General features: G+C 46.3%; 1 protein-coding gene across 1 annotated transcript in view; it reads right to left on the reverse strand.

Annotated features, from left to right (window-relative positions):
- The window catches only part of TLN2 (talin 2), an 80,207-nt gene extending 75,733 nt beyond the window's left edge, over positions 1–4,474 (reverse strand). Inside the window, exon 1 of the mRNA XM_078599869.1 lies at positions 3,814–4,474. The gene's annotated coding sequence lies outside the window, so the exon portion shown is untranslated. The remainder of the gene's footprint in view (positions 1–3,813) is intronic.
- Between the last annotated feature and the right edge of the window lie 13,914 nt (positions 4,475–18,388).

The raw sequence follows: 18,388 nt of genomic DNA on the forward strand, positions 1-18,388 counted from the left end.
CGCAGCCCAAGGCAGTATTGTGAATTTAACAATCTGCGTGATCCAGCAATCCTTACCTCCACAAAGGTACAGAGATTCCAGGAGTAATGGAATGCACAATTATCATGCCGGACTTTAAGGGCCATCTGTGACCAGTTGTACTGTATACGACTCCTTCAGCGAAAAATCATCCCTCAGTTTGCATTCGTTCAGATACAAAACTAATGGAAACATTTCAATTGAGTTGCATTTAATGCAACCGTCCCTGATGTTAGTTCGCAAGGGCTTGTCCACTCCATTTCAAAGTGCTTGCATATCTAGTGGCATGATCATGCACACACAGCAGCAGCAGTAGCATCACATCATTATATAATGAATTTAACACAAAACAAGGCACTCTTGGACAAAGTTGCCATACTATAAAATATGCAGTATACACAAGGCACAAAATATATAACACCGTAAGCATTTTCTCGTGTGAATGTGTGTGCATGAGTTTATATCCACGTGAGCATACAATTAGGTATGACCGTTAGTTAAAAAGGTAAGACTGTGAGTAAATGTATATTTGTTCATGGATATATGTATGTATGCAATATACCGTATAGGAGTACAATACATGTGTTTTATATATACGAGTAGAGCATGTGTATATCTACAAGTATAAAGTATAAGTGTTGTACGAGTGCCTGCAAGTATATTCAGATGCTAAGAGTTACGTGCGTAGAGATGAGCCTGTGTAGCAAGTATGTGTTTTTCTAAACAGGTCCTAGGCCTCCCCTTGGTTGACTCAGCCTCAACTGAGTATCTGGTGCGGTGGCGCAGTAGACATCGCCACTGGGGAGACAAAGGCGGTCGGACAAGGTGCTAGCCACCAAATCCCTCGTGTGCCACTGTGCCGGCCTTCATAGGTGCTCGCTAACAGCACTTGCCCCAACAGTGTTAAGGCTATACGGGGGGAATCTTTGTCTTTGTAGAACTATAATGGTTACTGTGCATGTGAGTGTGTACGTTAATATTGGTATGTAAGTATGTTTGTTATTTCCACTGAGCCTGCAGGGTTCGATTGTACACTAGTCCTTGGGGAGACTTAAACGGTTGAAATAAACATCTTGTAAAATAAAATAAAAATTCACTTGGAGAATTATTGAAATTACTGTCGAGAAGAACGGCAATTTCCAGACTAACCTAAACAAGTTGCGTCGGTTCACGATTAAATTATATTGTCTTTGACATTCATTTGTGGTATTCACTATTGGTTGACCAACATTGCTGTTGCATTACAAGCATTTCACTGGTGCTGCTGATGTAATTTATTCTTGAGCAGGAAGCATTTTAAAATATACTAACTGGAACCAATCATTGCCATTGCAACATCCCGTTGTCAATCCACTGCTGAATGAAAGCCTCCCCCATGCTCATGTTGGTCACGGGGAGTTTGTGTGACCATACTTCACCACATTCTTATTCTTAGGTTTTTTCGGTAAAGTCACGTAGGTAAAAACATTCCACCTGAAGACGGAAGCTTGTGTTGCCTCCGAAACGTCGTGATTTTTATTTTATCTTACTTTTATTAATTTTAATGTTTTTACCTACGTGACTTTACCGAAAAAACCTAAGAATATGAATCCTTGCAGTCACGAAAGCTTCAAATCTAGAATACTTCACCACGCCGGTCAATGCGGATTAATGCAGTAATACCAGTGATTAATTACAGTAAAAATGTTGTCATGCCTATGAGGATAATTAAGTCAGTGGCCGCCTTATGCCCGTCCATGACTACACAGCTACTTAGACCTTAGCCTAATGCGTTGTGCATTAACTAGCACCGGTTAGTGAATGATTGGGCCATCATCATACCCAGCAAGAATTACACAAATTATCCAGCGTAATAATCTTAAAAATATCACCATACTTGTCAGGGAGGGACACTGTTGGATGCAAAGACACACATTCCTGTTGAATGTAATGTTTGTAAACAGGAAATAATTTCCTCTAAGATTCCTGAGCCAGCCACAGAAATGTGAACACAACTTTGCTAACCTCTCTTGCGGCGGAGCAGCAACGCTGCAGTTTACATCAACATATCCGGCACACTGCTTCCCACACAGGCACACGTCAATCCACTACCGAATGACGACCGTGGGGGATATTTGACCATACTTCCCCACGCTGGTCCGTGTGGGTTGACGAAGCTGATCGAAGTGTGCAGGATGACAATCGATTCTGCTGCACTGCCCTCTACCGGCCACAAGGCCTACTGCAGCCGTCTCTGTGCCACGGTGGTCACCCATGCAAGGCACTATCCAGGCTCGGCCCTGCTTAGCTTGAGAGATGGGAGGGAGGGGGGCTCCACAAGCACGCAGCACGTCTCCACGATGTGGTCACGTTAACTAGAAGCACGCCATGTCAGCCTGACACAACACATGCGCGGTGCATTGCGTGTGTGTGTGTGGGGGTGTAAAAGAGTAATGATTATCGCTCTGGTAATGTGTGGCTGGGGAGGAGCGGTGGGGCAGCGGTTAGCGCAACGTGCACTCTTCAAACTGCGCCTGGTCACGGCTAACATCAGTGGCGAGCGCCATCTGAATCTGGTCCTATAGCAACCCTACCCCTCGCCGCCACGACCAGCGTGGGTGAAGTATGGTCAAAACCCTCACTGCGTGTGACACGGCGTTCAATAGCCCCTTCATTCAGCAGTGGATTGACAAAACGTCTTCTCGGTAGACTCTTAAAGACGATTAAAAACTTGGCTCAGCTTTGATACATCAATACCTTACATCAAGTGCGCACTGCAGCAGGGCAAGGCATCGTGTGCTTTAGTGCAGGCACCTCCACGTGTTTGTGGTGGTGGTGGTGGTGGCGTTGATGATGATAGTGCAAAAACACAACTCTTCGACAAGCGCGTTACATTATCGCACTCTGGGAGTGTATAAAGTTGTCGTTTTTGTGTAAACCGACCGCAGGAGGCCCCACCCAAAGTCATCGCTGGATGCAACAACATCACCACCACCAACACCACCACCTCCATCACCTCCACCACCAGCACCTCCACCTCCACCATCACCTCCACCACCTCCAGCATCATCATCACCACCATCACCTCCACCAGCACCTCCACCACCAACAACACCACCACCACCATCACCACCACCAGCACCTCCACCACCACCACCTCCACCACCATCACCACCACCATCACCTCCACCACCTCCAGCATCATCATCACCACCATCACCACCACCAGCACCTCCACCACCAACAACACCACCACCACCTCCACCACCACCACCAGCACCACCACCAACACCACCACCTCCTCCACCACCAGCACCACCACCACCTCCACCAGCACCACCTCCACCAGCACCACCTCCACCACCACCACCACAAGTACCACCACCATCAACTCCACCACCAGCACCTCCACCACCTCCACCACCATCACCATCACCACCACCAGCACCTCCACCACCACCATCATCACCACCACCATCACCTCCACCACCAGCACCTCCACCACCATCACCACCACCATCAACTCCACCACCAGCACCTCCACCACCTCCACCACCATCACCAGCACCACCATCACCAGCACCACCATCACCAGCACCACCAGCACCACCATCACCAGCACCACCATCACCAGCATCACCAGCACCACCATCACCAGCACCACCATCACCAGCACCACCACCACCAACACCACCTCCACCACCTCCACCACCAGCACCACCACCAGCACCACCTCCACCACGAGCAGCGAACATTACGTGCAGATGTAACGGGCAATGAGGAGGACACATTTACCCCCCCCCCCACTGCACTCACCGAGAAAGTTTTGAACACGAAATCCGGGGGGCGATTAGGAGGCTGGTCGAGGGCGAGTTGTTGTTGTTGTTCGTGTCCACCTCCACCAGCTCCCTCCTCCTCGTCGTCGTCCTCGTGGGTCGAGTCAAACTCTGATCTCGGCCGTGTCTTGCCTCCCCCACCCCACCGGGATCGTCTTCCCCTCGGGGTTGACGGCCGGCGATGGTTTGCAAAGCCGCGCCCTTTCCTCTCCTTCAGTCGGGCTTGGGTCCCAACACCACCAACCACCACCACCACCCACCACAACTACTACCTCCCCACCACTATCACCAACACCTCCACCCACCGTGACCTCCTCCTCCCACAGCACTACGACCACCACGACAGATAACCACCTCCACCACACCTACTCACCAACTACCTCCCGCAACACGAATACCTCCACCACCAGCACCACCAAACAACCACTGTCTACCAGCAGCAACAACAACTACCAAACCCCGAGCTTGGCACAGGCGTGGTGGACAACAGTGGTGGTGGTGGTGGTGCGACAATTCGTCTGCTCCGTCTCGACTGCCACCAACCCTGTGTGCCCTGGGACTCAGCGGATCTCTCCTCCTCCGCCTCCCTTCGCTCTGCCCGCGCCTCTGCGGAGGAGGAGGAGGCGGGCGGGCGGAAGCGGATGATGACGCGAAGGGGTTACGTGTGGCCGGGGGGAAGGGGGGATGGTGGTGATGGTGGTGATGATGGAGGGGAGAGAGAGGGGAGAGTGCGGGTGGGGGGGTCCCGGGGGCTCCCAACTCAGGATTTGGCTGGGGGACGTTCTTTAGTGAGCGCCACCCGTCCCCGTGTTCACGATGCAATTGCGGCTCTTGAAATGTTGTGGGCGGTGGAGGGTTTTTTTTTACCGGATTCGAAAATATGGCTCTTGTTATTTTGGAAGTGCAGTTTGCCATGAAAGTCCAGTTTACCATGGAAGTCCAGTTTACCATGGAAGTGCAGTTTACCATGGAAGACCGGTTTACCATGGAAGTGCAGTTTACCATGGAAGTGCAGTTTACCATGGAAGTGCAGTTTACCATGGAAGTGCAGTTTACCATGGAAGTCCAGTTTACCATGGAAGTTCAGTTTACCATGGAAGTCTAGTTTACCATGGAAGTGCAGTTTACCATGGAAGTGCAGTTTACCATGGAAGTTCAGTTTACCATGGAAGCCCAGTTTACCATGAAAGTCCAGTTTACCATGGAAGTTCAGTTTACCATGGAAGTCCGGTTTACCATGTAAATCCAGTTTACCATGGAAGTCCAGTTTACCATGGAAGTTCAGTTTACCATGGAAGTCCAAGTCACCATGGAAGTCCAAGTCCAGTTTACCATGGAAGTCCAGTTTACCATGGAAGTCCGGTTTACCATGGAAGTCCAAGTCCAGTTTACCATGGAAGTCCAGTTTACCATGGAAGTTCAGTTTACCATGGAAGTCCGGTTTACCATGGAAGTCCAAGTCCAGTTTACCATGGAAGTTCAGTTTACCATGGAAGTCTGGTTTACCATGGAAGTGCAGTTTACCATGGAAGTCCAGTTTACCATGGAAGTTCAGTTTACCATGGAAGTCCGGTTTACCATGGAAGTCCAAGTCCAGTTTACCATGGAAGTCCAGTTTACCATGGAAGTCCGGTTTACCATGGAAGTCCAAGTCCAGTTTATCATGGAAGTTCAGTTTACCATGGAAGTCCGGTTTACCATGGAAGTCCAAGTCCAGTTTACCATGGAAGTCCAGTTTACTATGGAAGTCCGGTTTACCATGGAAGTCCAAGTCCAGTTTACCATGGAAGTCCAGTTACCATGGAAGTTCAGTTTACCATGGAAGTCCAGTTTACCATGGAAGCACAGTTTACCATGGAAGTCCAGTTTACCTTGTAAATCCAGTTTACCATGGAAGTCCAGTTTACCATGGAAGTGCAGTTTACCTTGGAAGTCTAGTTTACCGTGGAAGTCCAGTTTACCATGGAAGCCCAGTTTACCATGGAAGTCCGGTTTACCTTGTAAATCCAGTTTACCATGGAAGCCCAGTTTACCATGGAAGTCCAAGTCCAGTTTTCCATGGAAGTCCAGTTTACCATGGAAGTCCGGTTGACCATGGAAGTCCAAGTCCAGTTTACCATGGAAGCCCAGTTTACCATGGAAGTCCGGTTTACCGTGTAAATCCAGTTTACCATGGAAGTCCAGTTCACCATGGAAGTCCAAGTCCAGTTTACCATGGAAGTCCAGTTTACCATGGAAGTCCGGTTTACCATGGAAGTCCAAGTCCAGTTTACCATGGAAGTCCAGTTTACCATGGAAGTTCAGTTTACCATGGAAGTCCGGTTTACCATGGAAGTCCAAGTCCAGTTTACCATGGAAGTCCGGTTTACCATGGAAGTCCAAGTCCAGTTTATCATGGAAGTTCAGTTTACCATGGAAGTCCGGTTTACCATGGAAGTCCAAGTCCAGTTTACAATGGAAGTCCAGTTTACTATGGAAGTCCGGTTTACCATGGAAGTCCAAGTCCAGTTTACCATGGAAGTCCAGTTACCATGGAAGTTCAGTTTACCATGGAAGTCCAGTTTACCATGGAAGCACAGTTTACCATGGAAGTCCAGTTTACCATGGAAGCCCAGTTTACCATGGAAGTCCGGTTTACCTTGTAAATTCAGTTTACCATGGAAGCCCAGTTTACCATGGAAGCCCAGTTTACCATGGAAATTCAGTTTACCATGGAAGTCCAGTTTACCATGGCAGTCCGGTTTACCATGGAAGTCCAGTTTACCATGGAAGTCCGGTTTACCAAGTCCAGTTTACCATGGAAGTCCAGTTTACCATGGGCAGGGGTCGGCAACCCGTGGCTCTGGAGCCGCATGCAGGTCTTTAAGGACTGCTTCGTGACGTTTTATTTGTTAAGGATTGTCTCGTATTCACATGGATTGCGGCTCATCAAGTATTGAGGTTTTTTAAAAATCCTTTATATTAAGTTCACTTGTTTGCTTGCTTGCGCGCTTACGACCGTGCAAATCTTTCTGTCGTTTTTTTAACCCACTTCCCGTGATCCAATCGAGCTGACATTTTGCACACAGACTCGTTGTGCGTGACAATTTATTTTCGTGAAAATTTTTTTTGCATAACTTTACACTGCTTAATGGTGGCAGGCAATCATCTGACCCATATGTGGCAGCCATCTCAAGCCACAGGACGAGAGGACTCTAGCCGCCACGCATATAAAGGATTTATAGTGAAAAACTTTGTTTTTACGGGTTAATTTTTTTTGGTTGCCGACCCCTGGGCGAGAGGGAGGAGGTGGCCTGGTGGTTGGGGTTGCATAGTCGGGTAGTGGTAGTGGATTGTGGTGGCACAGCTGCACATGATGTTTAATTTTGGCCAGAGATTGATTTATAATGATATTTTCCGGAGCTCAGCCCCGGACGGCTCCTGATTAAATGAAGCTCAGATTTTTGGCTTTTATATATGTATTTTCTCAGGGCATTGCAGCAAAATAACTTGTTATACTATCCTAGGCTCCAGAGTTTACGCTCACCGCCTTCAACATGCACTGACTAGTGCAGTGAAGTACTGTAGGGTCAAATAACCCTCACGACGCACTTCGTGGGATAGTCTTCATCCAGTTGTATATTGACAAAGGACCGTACATGTATTTTGACCCTGAGGGGAAACTTGCCCTGACCATAGGGATGTGGAATTTACCCCCCACCCCCACCCGCCGCCGGACTCAGAGATAAGCAAGGACAAAACTGATTAGAGTGGAGATGAAGTGTTGCTACATTGGCTGGGAAGGATGATAGATAGATAGATCGTTTATTGTCATTGTCACCAGTACAACGAAATTTAAAATGCTCACCAGTCAGGGCATCATTCATACATTTAAATTAAATAAAACAAGAAAATAAAAATAAAATTAAATGAAAGATAATCAATTTATACTATATATAAAAACAGCCCAAGTATACCCACATACCCACATAAGGTTACATTTTGTCATTGCACATCTCTATTTCACAGTCAATTGAAAATACTATTACTTAATAATTAATTAGCATTATTGAGTGTGGTGATCGCTGTAGGATAAAAGCTCTGTTTGAATCTGTTTGTCCTTGTTTTGACTGATCTGAATCGTCTGCCTGATGGCAACAGCTCAAACAGTGAGTGTCCAGGGTGAGAAGAGTCCTTTATAATGTTCTGTGCTTTTTTGATGCAACGTGAACTGTGTAGTTCTTCCAGTGTGGGGAGATGGCAGCCGGCGATCTTTTGGGCTGTGTTGATGACCCTCTGGAGCGCTTTCCTCTGAGCCACTGTGCAGCTGGTGTACCATACACAGATGCAGTATGTGAGAATGCTCTCGATGGAGGCTCGGTAGAAGGACACCAGCAGTTTCTGTGTGATGTTATTATTCCTGAGGATTCTCAGGAAGTAAAGTCTCTGCTGGGCCTTTTTCAGAAGCTCAGTGCTGTTGGCGCTCCAGGTCAGGCCCTCCCCAATGTGGACTCCCAGGAAGCAGAAGTCTGCCACCCTCTCCACACAGTCCCCGCTGATGATTAGTGGTGGAGTGTCCGTTTTCTTTCTCCTGTAGTCTATTATGAGCTCCTTGGTCTTTGCGGTGTTAAGGAGCAGGTTGTTGCCCCTGCAGTATGCTGTCAGCCGCTCCACCTCGTCCCTGTAGGCAGACTCATCCCCCCCAGAGATGAGCCCCACCACTGTGGTGTCATCAGCAAACTTCACAATGGTGTTGCTATGGTGGACGGCGGCACAGTCATGTGTGTAGAGGGAGTAGAGCAGGGGGCTCAGTACACAGCCCTGGGGGGAGCCGGTAGTGAGGCTCAGGGCTGTGGATGTATGACGGCCCACTCTGACCCTCTGTCTGCGGCCCGAGAGGAAACTATGTATCCACATGCAGGTGGAATGTGGAATCCCCAGGTCGCCCAGTTTTTGAGACACGCTAAGGGGTGACCTGGGTTCGGGTCCCAACTCAGGGATATCTCACAGGCTATACAGGAAGGTTTATAGGCCAGAATAGAACTGGTACCACCATATGTGATAGAAACATCTTATTGCTACTGATTTCTTTGTATGGCCAGTAAGAGTGATTGTGGAATAATTGTTTTAATGATTATCACATCTAAATATAATAAAAAATAATAATACAAAGTCTGGGCACTTCAGGTGGATATGAAATGTAAAATATCTGATCTTGGTCCAAGGACATAATATTGGGATTAGGATTAAATCCCGCGGGGAAGGACGGTTGTGGATTTATCACTTTGTATCGATTTTAAGCTGACCATAGATGCGTCGGTATATTTCAATCTGTATGTGTTGGATGTAAGGGGTTAAATTGACCCCTACAGGCACTATTGGCTGCTGCAATCACCATAATGTTTAAATAGTAAGAAGTGATTAATGAATCGAATTGTGACCCTGAAAAGCAATACTGTAATTCATCAAATCGTTGCTGGGGGTGAAGAGAAGGTAAATTGTTACCCCTCTCTCATCATTTGAGGAGGGAAACCTTTTGACTTTGAAACATAAAACAGAGACATATACTGCCTTCTTCATTCACAAGTGTTTTAACACAACATATTTAAAAGTAGCACTCGGAGGTGACCGGCTGGCTTTAAGGTCTGTGCTGGCACCGCAGGGATACTGGGTTCAAATCCAGGCAGCTGCCTGTGATTATACCAGGAGCTCAACGCTTAGTTTGGTTTTACACTCAATTTGGCAGAATTACAGCTTTCAGAATTAAAATGATCAGCTAAACTGTCATTCGACAAAAAAATATATCATTGTAGCCAGGCAGGTGGAAAGTGCTGCCCCCTAGTGTGGACACAAGGTCACTGAAATATATTTCAAACGCAGTTCTATGATGTCTTCTTCCGCGGACCGTTCTCAAACACGGGGTGATGCACTGCGAGATTTACAAATGGAGTCTTCATCTTACGACGTGATGCCAGTAGCACAATTATAATATGACTGGCGAAAGCAAATAAATGCATTCATAACTCTGACCCTGCTCAAGTTTATTGTGGATAAAAAAATCAAAACAGCACCCAATTCAGAAGAGCATCAGGACAGTGTTCATATCCATTGGCAGCTCTGAGCGAGTGAAATTCCATAAAGCGATGACAGGGTATTACTTTAAAACCTGCATGCATTGTGAATTGTGCTTTGTGACTTTACAATTATTAAGACAATTTAAACTGACATTTCAGGAAGTTGACCTTTCCCCAGAGCAGAGATGCAAGGCTGGCATACAACCACACCGATAGTTGTTATTTTTATACTGTATTATACAAATTGTGTTGTATTCTCCCATTATTTTTTAATAGCCTTGGTCTTTGCCCTCCCTTAAAGAATTACCACATTGAGTGCTCACCTGGTTAAATAAATGATTGCATTTTTAACCAAGAGTCAAGGGCGTTATCGTGATGCATCGTAACGTTAAATAAATTATAACAACCATTTTACGCTGTAGAGGAGAAAGACATTTTCCCCAGAATTTCGAAATCAATTTCCAGTCTCGCTTCCTCTTTTATACCACCCTACAAATAAAGAAACTGACTGGCTAGTACAAGAAAAAAAAACGACTTGAAATTTAACTTTTGACCGGTAATATTATGAAATCCGAACCCTTGGCACAAAGCCAATGACATATTCCGGAAGTAGTGATGCAACTTTATTACCGCTCTATGCACCTAAGTCAGATTTTGGCAGGAGTAAAGGAACGATGCTAGGGCTGAGTCATTCACATTCATGTGGTGCACCTTAGTTTCAAGCATTGGAATGTACCCACGCTGATGGGCATGGGTGCTCTCTTCTTAAGTACAGGTAGTCCCCGACTTACGATGGTCCGACTTACGATATTTCGATCTTACGATGGCGATATCGATATGACAAAATTGTTAAATATTTTTCATTTCGCGCGGCAGGCAAACGCAGCAGCGTACGAGGTACGATGCTGTACGTTGGGACGCTGCCGGGATGTACTGAACGCATCTCCCGCCTTGTGTGGTGATGCCTCTCACTCTCACCAGCGGTCGACGGAGTTAAGTGGTCACGGTGTTAGCGCGTGTATTTTTTTCTGTGTTTTTATGTTTCAGAATGTTGGTGAGTACAGTACAATATGATACGTTACGATACGTTCAATGCATGTATGATACGTAGCTTTAGCGATTTCATTTTAGGGTTACCACGATACGATACATACGTTCAATGCATGTTAAAAGTTTTTATAGCAGATAGGATTGTTTCTTGAAAAAAACTTTCTATTAAATTGCAGTTCATATAGGTAGGCTAAGAATTTACCTTCTTTTTTTACTTTAAATTTTACTGTGCAATACAGTATTGTAATTAATAAATACATACAGTATATAGTTTATACAGTACGGTACTGTAAATTGCTCTGTTTTGCTAAATGATCACCATTCTTTAAGCCTCCTGGGTAGGCTAGGTCATTTCCGAATTGCGATATTTTCGACTTACGATGGGGTCGTCGTAACGCATCTCCATCGTAAGTCGGGGACTACCTGTATTTTGGAAATTGCAACATGAAACATTTCCTGCTGTGTATGTTTTCGTCGTCGTGCTGTATGTTTCTCCGATGTGTTTTCAGGTTGTACCGTGTGTTCTATAGCATGATCTTAAATTTGGAGCTTTCGTGACTGCAGGAATTACTCTTTGGTTCTTTCAGTAAAGTCACGTATAAAGATAAAATAATAAATTAAATAATAGCATACGACGTTTCGATTGCAACACAAGCAATCATCATCAGGTTTTTTGTTTTCTCTCTCTGCCTGTGTATTTAGTGTACTTTTTCTGTCTCCACTCGTTTTTTGTCGTTCTTATGTTCTGCTCTGTCTGTGTGTCTCCGTTCCTCTTGTTTTATGTTTTGTCTCTCTTTGGAATTTTCACACATAAATTCTAACTTAGCAATCTTTGAAATACGTAATCGACCAGGCTATGCGTTAATTGTGTGTTGACCGACTCTCTGTGTTGTATTACATAACATTTCGATATTTTGCTAGGTTATTTAATTTAGTGTGTTCTTTCTCCCTCTTTCCTAATGTTCAAGCTTGCGTACTTGACCACGCGTCGCCATACTTATTGACATGTAAATTTTTTCTCTAACCCCTCCCTCTCTCCGCCCCCGCCCCCTCTGTCTATTTAAGGTCTCGCCACAGTGACGATCTCCCTCTTTGTGCCTATGTGTTACTCTCTCTCTATGTATACTGGTGATATCTGTCTGCTTATACTGGTAGGAACGAAGTGGACCAGACCACCAATAGATTAATGTGTCCGTCCGTCCGTCCGTGTATCAACAATGCCCCCTACTGCAAACAATTGGCATGACCCTGTCCGACAAGATGGCCGCCCGCTTCCCCTGCGATCTGTGAACTAAACAAGATGGCCGTCGCTTCCGGCGCCTCACGGCGAAACTTTAAACTTCGCTTCAAATTTACTTTACTGAAACGCAGCACGTTTTAAAAAAAAATTACTTTACTGAAACGCAGCACGTTTTTTTAACACAGAGACAAGAAACATTTATTAACACAGAGACGAGATACATTTAATCGCCTTATTTGTGCACGAAAAGCACGGCGCGAGGCCTAGTGCGGCAGGCTTCGCGAGGCCTAGTGCGGCAGGCTTATTAACACAGAGACGAGATACATTTAATCGCCTTATTTGTGCACGAGTGCGGCAGGCTTTGCGAGGCCTACTGCAGAAAAGGCATCGCGAGGCCTACTGCAGAGAAGGCTTTGCGAGGCCTACTGCAGAGAAGGCTTCGCGAGGCCTACTGCAGGGAAGGCTTCGCGAGGCCTACTGCAGAGAAGGCTTCGCGAGGCCTAGTGCAGAAGGCTTCGCTAGGTCTACTGCAGAGAAGGCTTCGCGAGGCCTAGTGCGGCAGGCTTCGCGAGGCCTACTGCAGAGAAGGCATCGCGATGCCTACTGCAAAGAAGGCTTCGCGAGGCCTACTGCAGAGGCTTCGCGAGGCCTAGTGCAGAAGGCTTCGCGAGGCCTACTGCAGGAGGCTTCGCGAGGCCTAGTGCAGGAGGCTTCGCGAGGCCTACTGCGACAGGCTTCGCGAGGCCGTCCGTCTGTCCGACAAGATGGCCGCCCGCTCCCCCTGCGATCCGTGAACTAAATGACCTAAACAAGATGGCCGTCGCATCCGGCACAGCCAATGACATCGCCTGTTGCAATCCTTGCTCTGAGGGCGCGCGAGTCAGTGGGGAGGGGGGTGTGGACGTCATCGCTCACCCCCCATGCACAAATCATTTTCTTTCTAACTCCTCTATACCCGGTCGATATCCCTGTACCGGTATTAGTATTATTCCTACCAGCCCACCCCGCAGGGTCCTGTTACTGGTAGGAACGAAGTGAACCAGCCTACAATAGATTATATCGTCCGTCCGTCCGTCCGATGTCCGCAAAGGTGTAGCAACATCGCCCCCTACTGCAAACACTTGGCAGGACCCTACAAAAACCTTTAGACTCAGTGAGGCTTTCCTGGCTAAACAAGTGTAACATTCTCTTATAATTCCCTGAGATAGTTTTTTAATTCCCTGAGATAGTTTTTAATTAAAACATTTAAATTAAAAATGTACTCATTCCCTGAGATAGTTTTTAATTAAAACATTTAAATTACAAATTAACTCATAGCGGCCTAAAGCCTACAGCTAGGCCTAAAGCTTAGAACTAGGCCTCAAACTCTCCCTTCGTATCGTACCCCCGCGTGTGTGAAAGGGAGTTAATGTTTAACAATGTTACATTCCCTGATGTTTTTAAATAGAAACATTTACATTTAAAGCTTTTACATTAATAATTAAAACATTTAAATTAAAAATTAACTCACAGCGGCCTAAAGCCTACAGCTAGTAAAGCCTAGAACTAGGCCTCAAACGCTCCCTTCGTATCGTCCGATTAGGTGTAGCAACATCGCCCCCTACTGCAAACACTTGGCAGGACCCTACAAAAACCTTTAGACTCAGTGAGGCTGGCTAAACAAGTGTCATAATACATTATTTTTATATTCTTTGGTTATTCGTTCCTACCAGCCCACCCCGCAGGGACCTGTTATGTCTGTCTATAGTTTTCTGGTTAGATTTTTGTTGCTATTTCATTTATATCTGATGACGATTGCTTGTGTTGCAATCGAAACGTCGTATGCTATTATTTAATTTATTATTTTATCTTTATACGTGACTTTACCGAAAGAACCAAAGAGTACTATAGCATGATGTCTGACGTTTTGCTCCACTTGCAGGGACCTTCATGGTGCGAAACTTCAGACATAATACCAAACGTTTTTCTCCACGAATCTCCGAGCACGTGGAGTGAAACGTAAGACATCGCGCCGAACAACATGCATTACTACCTGATAACACGTGAGAGAAATATCAACTCTTTGAACCCTAGTAACCCTAGTAACCACACAGAGGTCGAGTTTACAAGGGGTGATCGATAAGTCTGTTGTCTGACTAACCGAGATGAAACTGGATTGCAGTATACATTTCGATTTAAAGCTTTCGTGACTGCAGGGATTCATCTTCTTGGTTATTTCGGTAAAGTCACGTAGAATGGAAACAATACAAATAATAAAATAAAACATAATAAAATAATTCTCACGACGTTTTGGCCACAACGCAAGCAGCCGTCATCAGGTGAAGACCAGGTCTGTCAGACGCTGTCTCCCCGACAGACCTGGTCTTCACCTGATGACGACTGCTTGCGTTGTGGCCGAAACGTCGTGAGAATTATTTTATTATGTTTTATTTTATTATTTTTATTGTTTCCATTCTACGTGACTTTACCGAAAGAACCAAGAAGATGGATTGCAGTATGTTTCTATACAGTCCTATTGAAGTACAATGCACTTGGCTCACTGATGTTCCAAAATAGAACTCTTTGGCTCACTTCTGAACCCGCTCATTCATAGCACGCGACACTTCATTATCACGATAAAACCACTTTCCCCACAAGTGGTTCTTGCATATGGATGGCACTAAGAGCCAGGAACTGGTGATTATGGATTTTTCTCTCTCCAAATTCCCCTACTACTTTTTCAGATATTTTCACCAGTTAACGAGAAGGCCAGATTTGGTGTAATGGTTCACACGCTGGACTTACAACGCAGAGGTCGCTGGTTCAATCTCCCGGCCCAGCTCTTGAATGAACGGTGTCAAGTTTTTGAAATCTCTCTGCCTGTGTCCATCCAGCAGTATAAACGGGTACAGCTCAGGTGAGGGGCAGGTCGCAAGTGATTGGATGAAGCGTGGGTACCCCAACCTTTTTTCAAGACGCCTGTCCAGCGTTGGAAGAATAGGCCAAATACCCTCTAGAAGGCCTCTCTAGAGCTTCCTCTAGTGGAGGCCCTTCCACAGCAGTGGTGAGAATAAGCGGTTGCAGGGCTGAACTTGACCTTTTTTACATTTCTCCTATATGTACCGCAGCTGTGCTTAGTAAGCATATTAGATTTTTGCGTGTGACACCGTGCACGCCCCCCCTCCCCCTGGGGAGGATTTGGTCGACAGGGAGAGGAGCACGGCGAGCTTGGCAGGACAAGGCCATTCTCAGCTGCAAAGGAAACCGTTCGTTGTGCGCACCTTCAGAATCGGAAGGATCTCAACATACCCACAACAAAAGCGTGTGCCTGGGCTCCTTGACCCACGGGTTAAGAGAGGAAATCCTGGTCTCCAGACACACATGCGTCATCCACATCAGCACTTTTTATTGTTACGCGTTGCAATATAATCATTGTTGTATGAATATTAGTATTGGCCTAAGAATATTAATAACATTATTGGGTCTATACAGTACTAACAATGATGTGATTAAGCTGAACCAGAATTATATTTAATATGAGATCTCTGATGCACTGAAGCCTGTACGGTGCTTGGTGGGTGACCACCATGCAACATGTGCTGCTGTGGGACTACTTTGTAAGCAGCAAAGGGCTGTCCAGCAAAATTAGCTGTTGTACTACAATTATGTGATCCCCACCTTTAGCATTCCACACTAACCAGCATGGTGAAGTTTGGTAAAATAATCCACACAATCCACATGGTGCGAGGAGGCCTTCATCCAGCAGTGGAGTGGCAAAGGCCTGTAAATTGAGTATACGCAATTTAAAATCAGATGGAGCCATGGTAAGCTAGTACTTGGGACCGTCCTCAGGATACTCAGGATGTAATGTGCTGGGTGTGGTGGTGGCGGCGGTTATGATGTGTGGACATTATCGAGCAATACATACGTTGGAGTGACACGCAAAGGTCAGTGACAAAGGGGACAACCTAAAGCCAGATCGTGGGAAACTAACAGCAGAACTTGAAGGTTGGGTGTCAAAATCACAACGCCGATGGGATCTAGCATCAGGAAGGAAGTGATGGCGAACTGTGGCGGTATTGAGAATGGCAGTGCCTTTGATGACCTCTTGGCCATGCATGATTCAAGAGTTCTTTCCTCGCTGAAGGGTTTCTCCTGACTCCAGTTTCCTGTCACACAACAACAACAACAACAACCGCCATTCGCCACTAAGTGGCGGTGACGTCAACCACACCCATCTACGCACAAACACTAACAAACAATTTTCCTACAAGTCTCAATACAGGAACATCGCGAGAATGAGTCTTGAGACCCAGTGACGCTTTCCTAAATAAGTCAATTCATTTCAAACGCAAGATGCAGCACCTCCAGCGGATGGAAGGTGGCAGCAGCACAACATGCAGTGGTCGTTCCTCGAAATCAATTCACGATTCGCTGGCTCTAAAACGTTGCCGATTCCAAGACACGGGCGAACAGGGGATACAAATGGGAACACAACTTAACAATTGGGTGGTGCGAAGGAACATCCATATTCCACAATGTTATTGTAAATGATACGTGCCACGGTGGTGAAATATTTACTCCCTCGTCTGGTATGCAGGAGGTCGTGGTTTGACCCCGATGCCGATCCTGACGCCTGTACATTTTGAGTTTGCATATTTCTCTCAGCATTGTAAACCAAGTTACAGGACATAAGTAGGTTTCATTGCTACTCCCCACTCTAGCGTAGTAATGTTGAACGCAGTTCTGTAACATACCCTATTTCGGGACGTTAATTAACAACAAGGGCTGTAATACTCTGATATCACACTTGAGATAACATTTGTGGAGAATATAACATCCCGCCACGGTGGCGAGATGTTAGTTCTCTCGTCCGGTATGCAGGAGGTCGTGCATTCGATCCCGACCCTGACGCCTGCTGTATATGTGGAGTGTGCATGCTCTCCGCGTGGTCGCGTGGATTTTCTCCGAATCCTCCGGGTTTTTCCTCCACATTTAGAAACGTGAGTTGAGAGTATTTTGCTGCTATGAATTTCTGCACGAGCCAGTTATTTGAGCTACCGTTTGTGGTCTGGTCGCTTCTGAACAAGAACTACGTAGCTCAGTGGGCCCTTACCTGGTAAAATAAAAATAGCGAATAGTTAACACGAGGCAGAACTTGTAAGTCAGATGTTTAGTGTGCAACTGCTGCTTTGCAACAGGGGCTGGCAATAAGAAACTAAGTAAAGGCGAGGTGTGGTGGCATTAACGGCATTTGTCGTCGTAACCTATTTCATTATCACAATAGCTGTGCCTATTGAAACAGTGGGCAATGCATTGTACAGCACTATCATACATTGATACTGGTAGGAACCTCCTGGTTACACCAGCCCACAGGGGATTATTGTGTCCGTCCGTCAGAGGTCGCAAACGGGTTTTTATTCGATAATTGTTTTTTTACCCTTCTATCTGGCAACAAAACTGACACCTTTTTTTTTATAAGGAGTCATGTTTACATAGACCACAATACCTGCAGTCATAATGCAAACAAAAAACATAACTCTGATAATGTGCACTGTCCTTGAAGTTGATTGGTCCACACCCGAGACAGCTTTTTTGTTGTTGCCAGATAGAAGGGTAAAAAACCAATTATCATATTTTTTACTGGCAAATGAGGTTCCAATGGGGTTTTGATTCCTTACCCGTACCCGGCCGCACCAGGATCGCAAACGGGTACCCGTACCTGGCCGGGTATGGATAGCCGGGTATCGGGTAGGGTACGGGTATCGGGTACCCGATTGCGACCTCTGATGTCCGTCCGTCGTGCATCCAAAAATGGGAGGAGTGGGGCTTGGGTGGAGAGGGGCTGGGTGGGGAGGGTGGGGAGGGACTGGGTGGGGAGGGTGGGGCTGGGTGGGGGGTGGGGTGAGGCTGGGTGGGGAGGGGCTGGTCACCCCGTGGTGCCCTTATAAAACTCAACGTTGAACCTACTCACGCCGACTTGTGCCCGCCCTCACAGTCGGCCATATTTGCGGAATACACCACGCCGCCGTTGACCCTGGCCATTGCCCGAGCAACCCAACGTTCCTATCAGCTCCCTCCGCAGGAATGTGTTGTAACCTTAACAGTGACATCATTGTCCTGTGGATGTACTGGCACCACAAAAGGAATGTGTAATTTTAACGAATGACATCGGGCCGCCAATTGATGTGATTGCCACAGAGATCTCGTTAGAATCAGGCAAGACCCTCACT

This window comes from Lampetra planeri, chromosome 13 (assembly GCF_965212315.1).
Source record: "Lampetra planeri chromosome 13, kcLamPlan1.2.h2, whole genome shotgun sequence".
Lineage (NCBI taxonomy): Eukaryota > Metazoa > Chordata > Hyperoartia > Petromyzontiformes > Petromyzontidae > Lampetra > Lampetra planeri.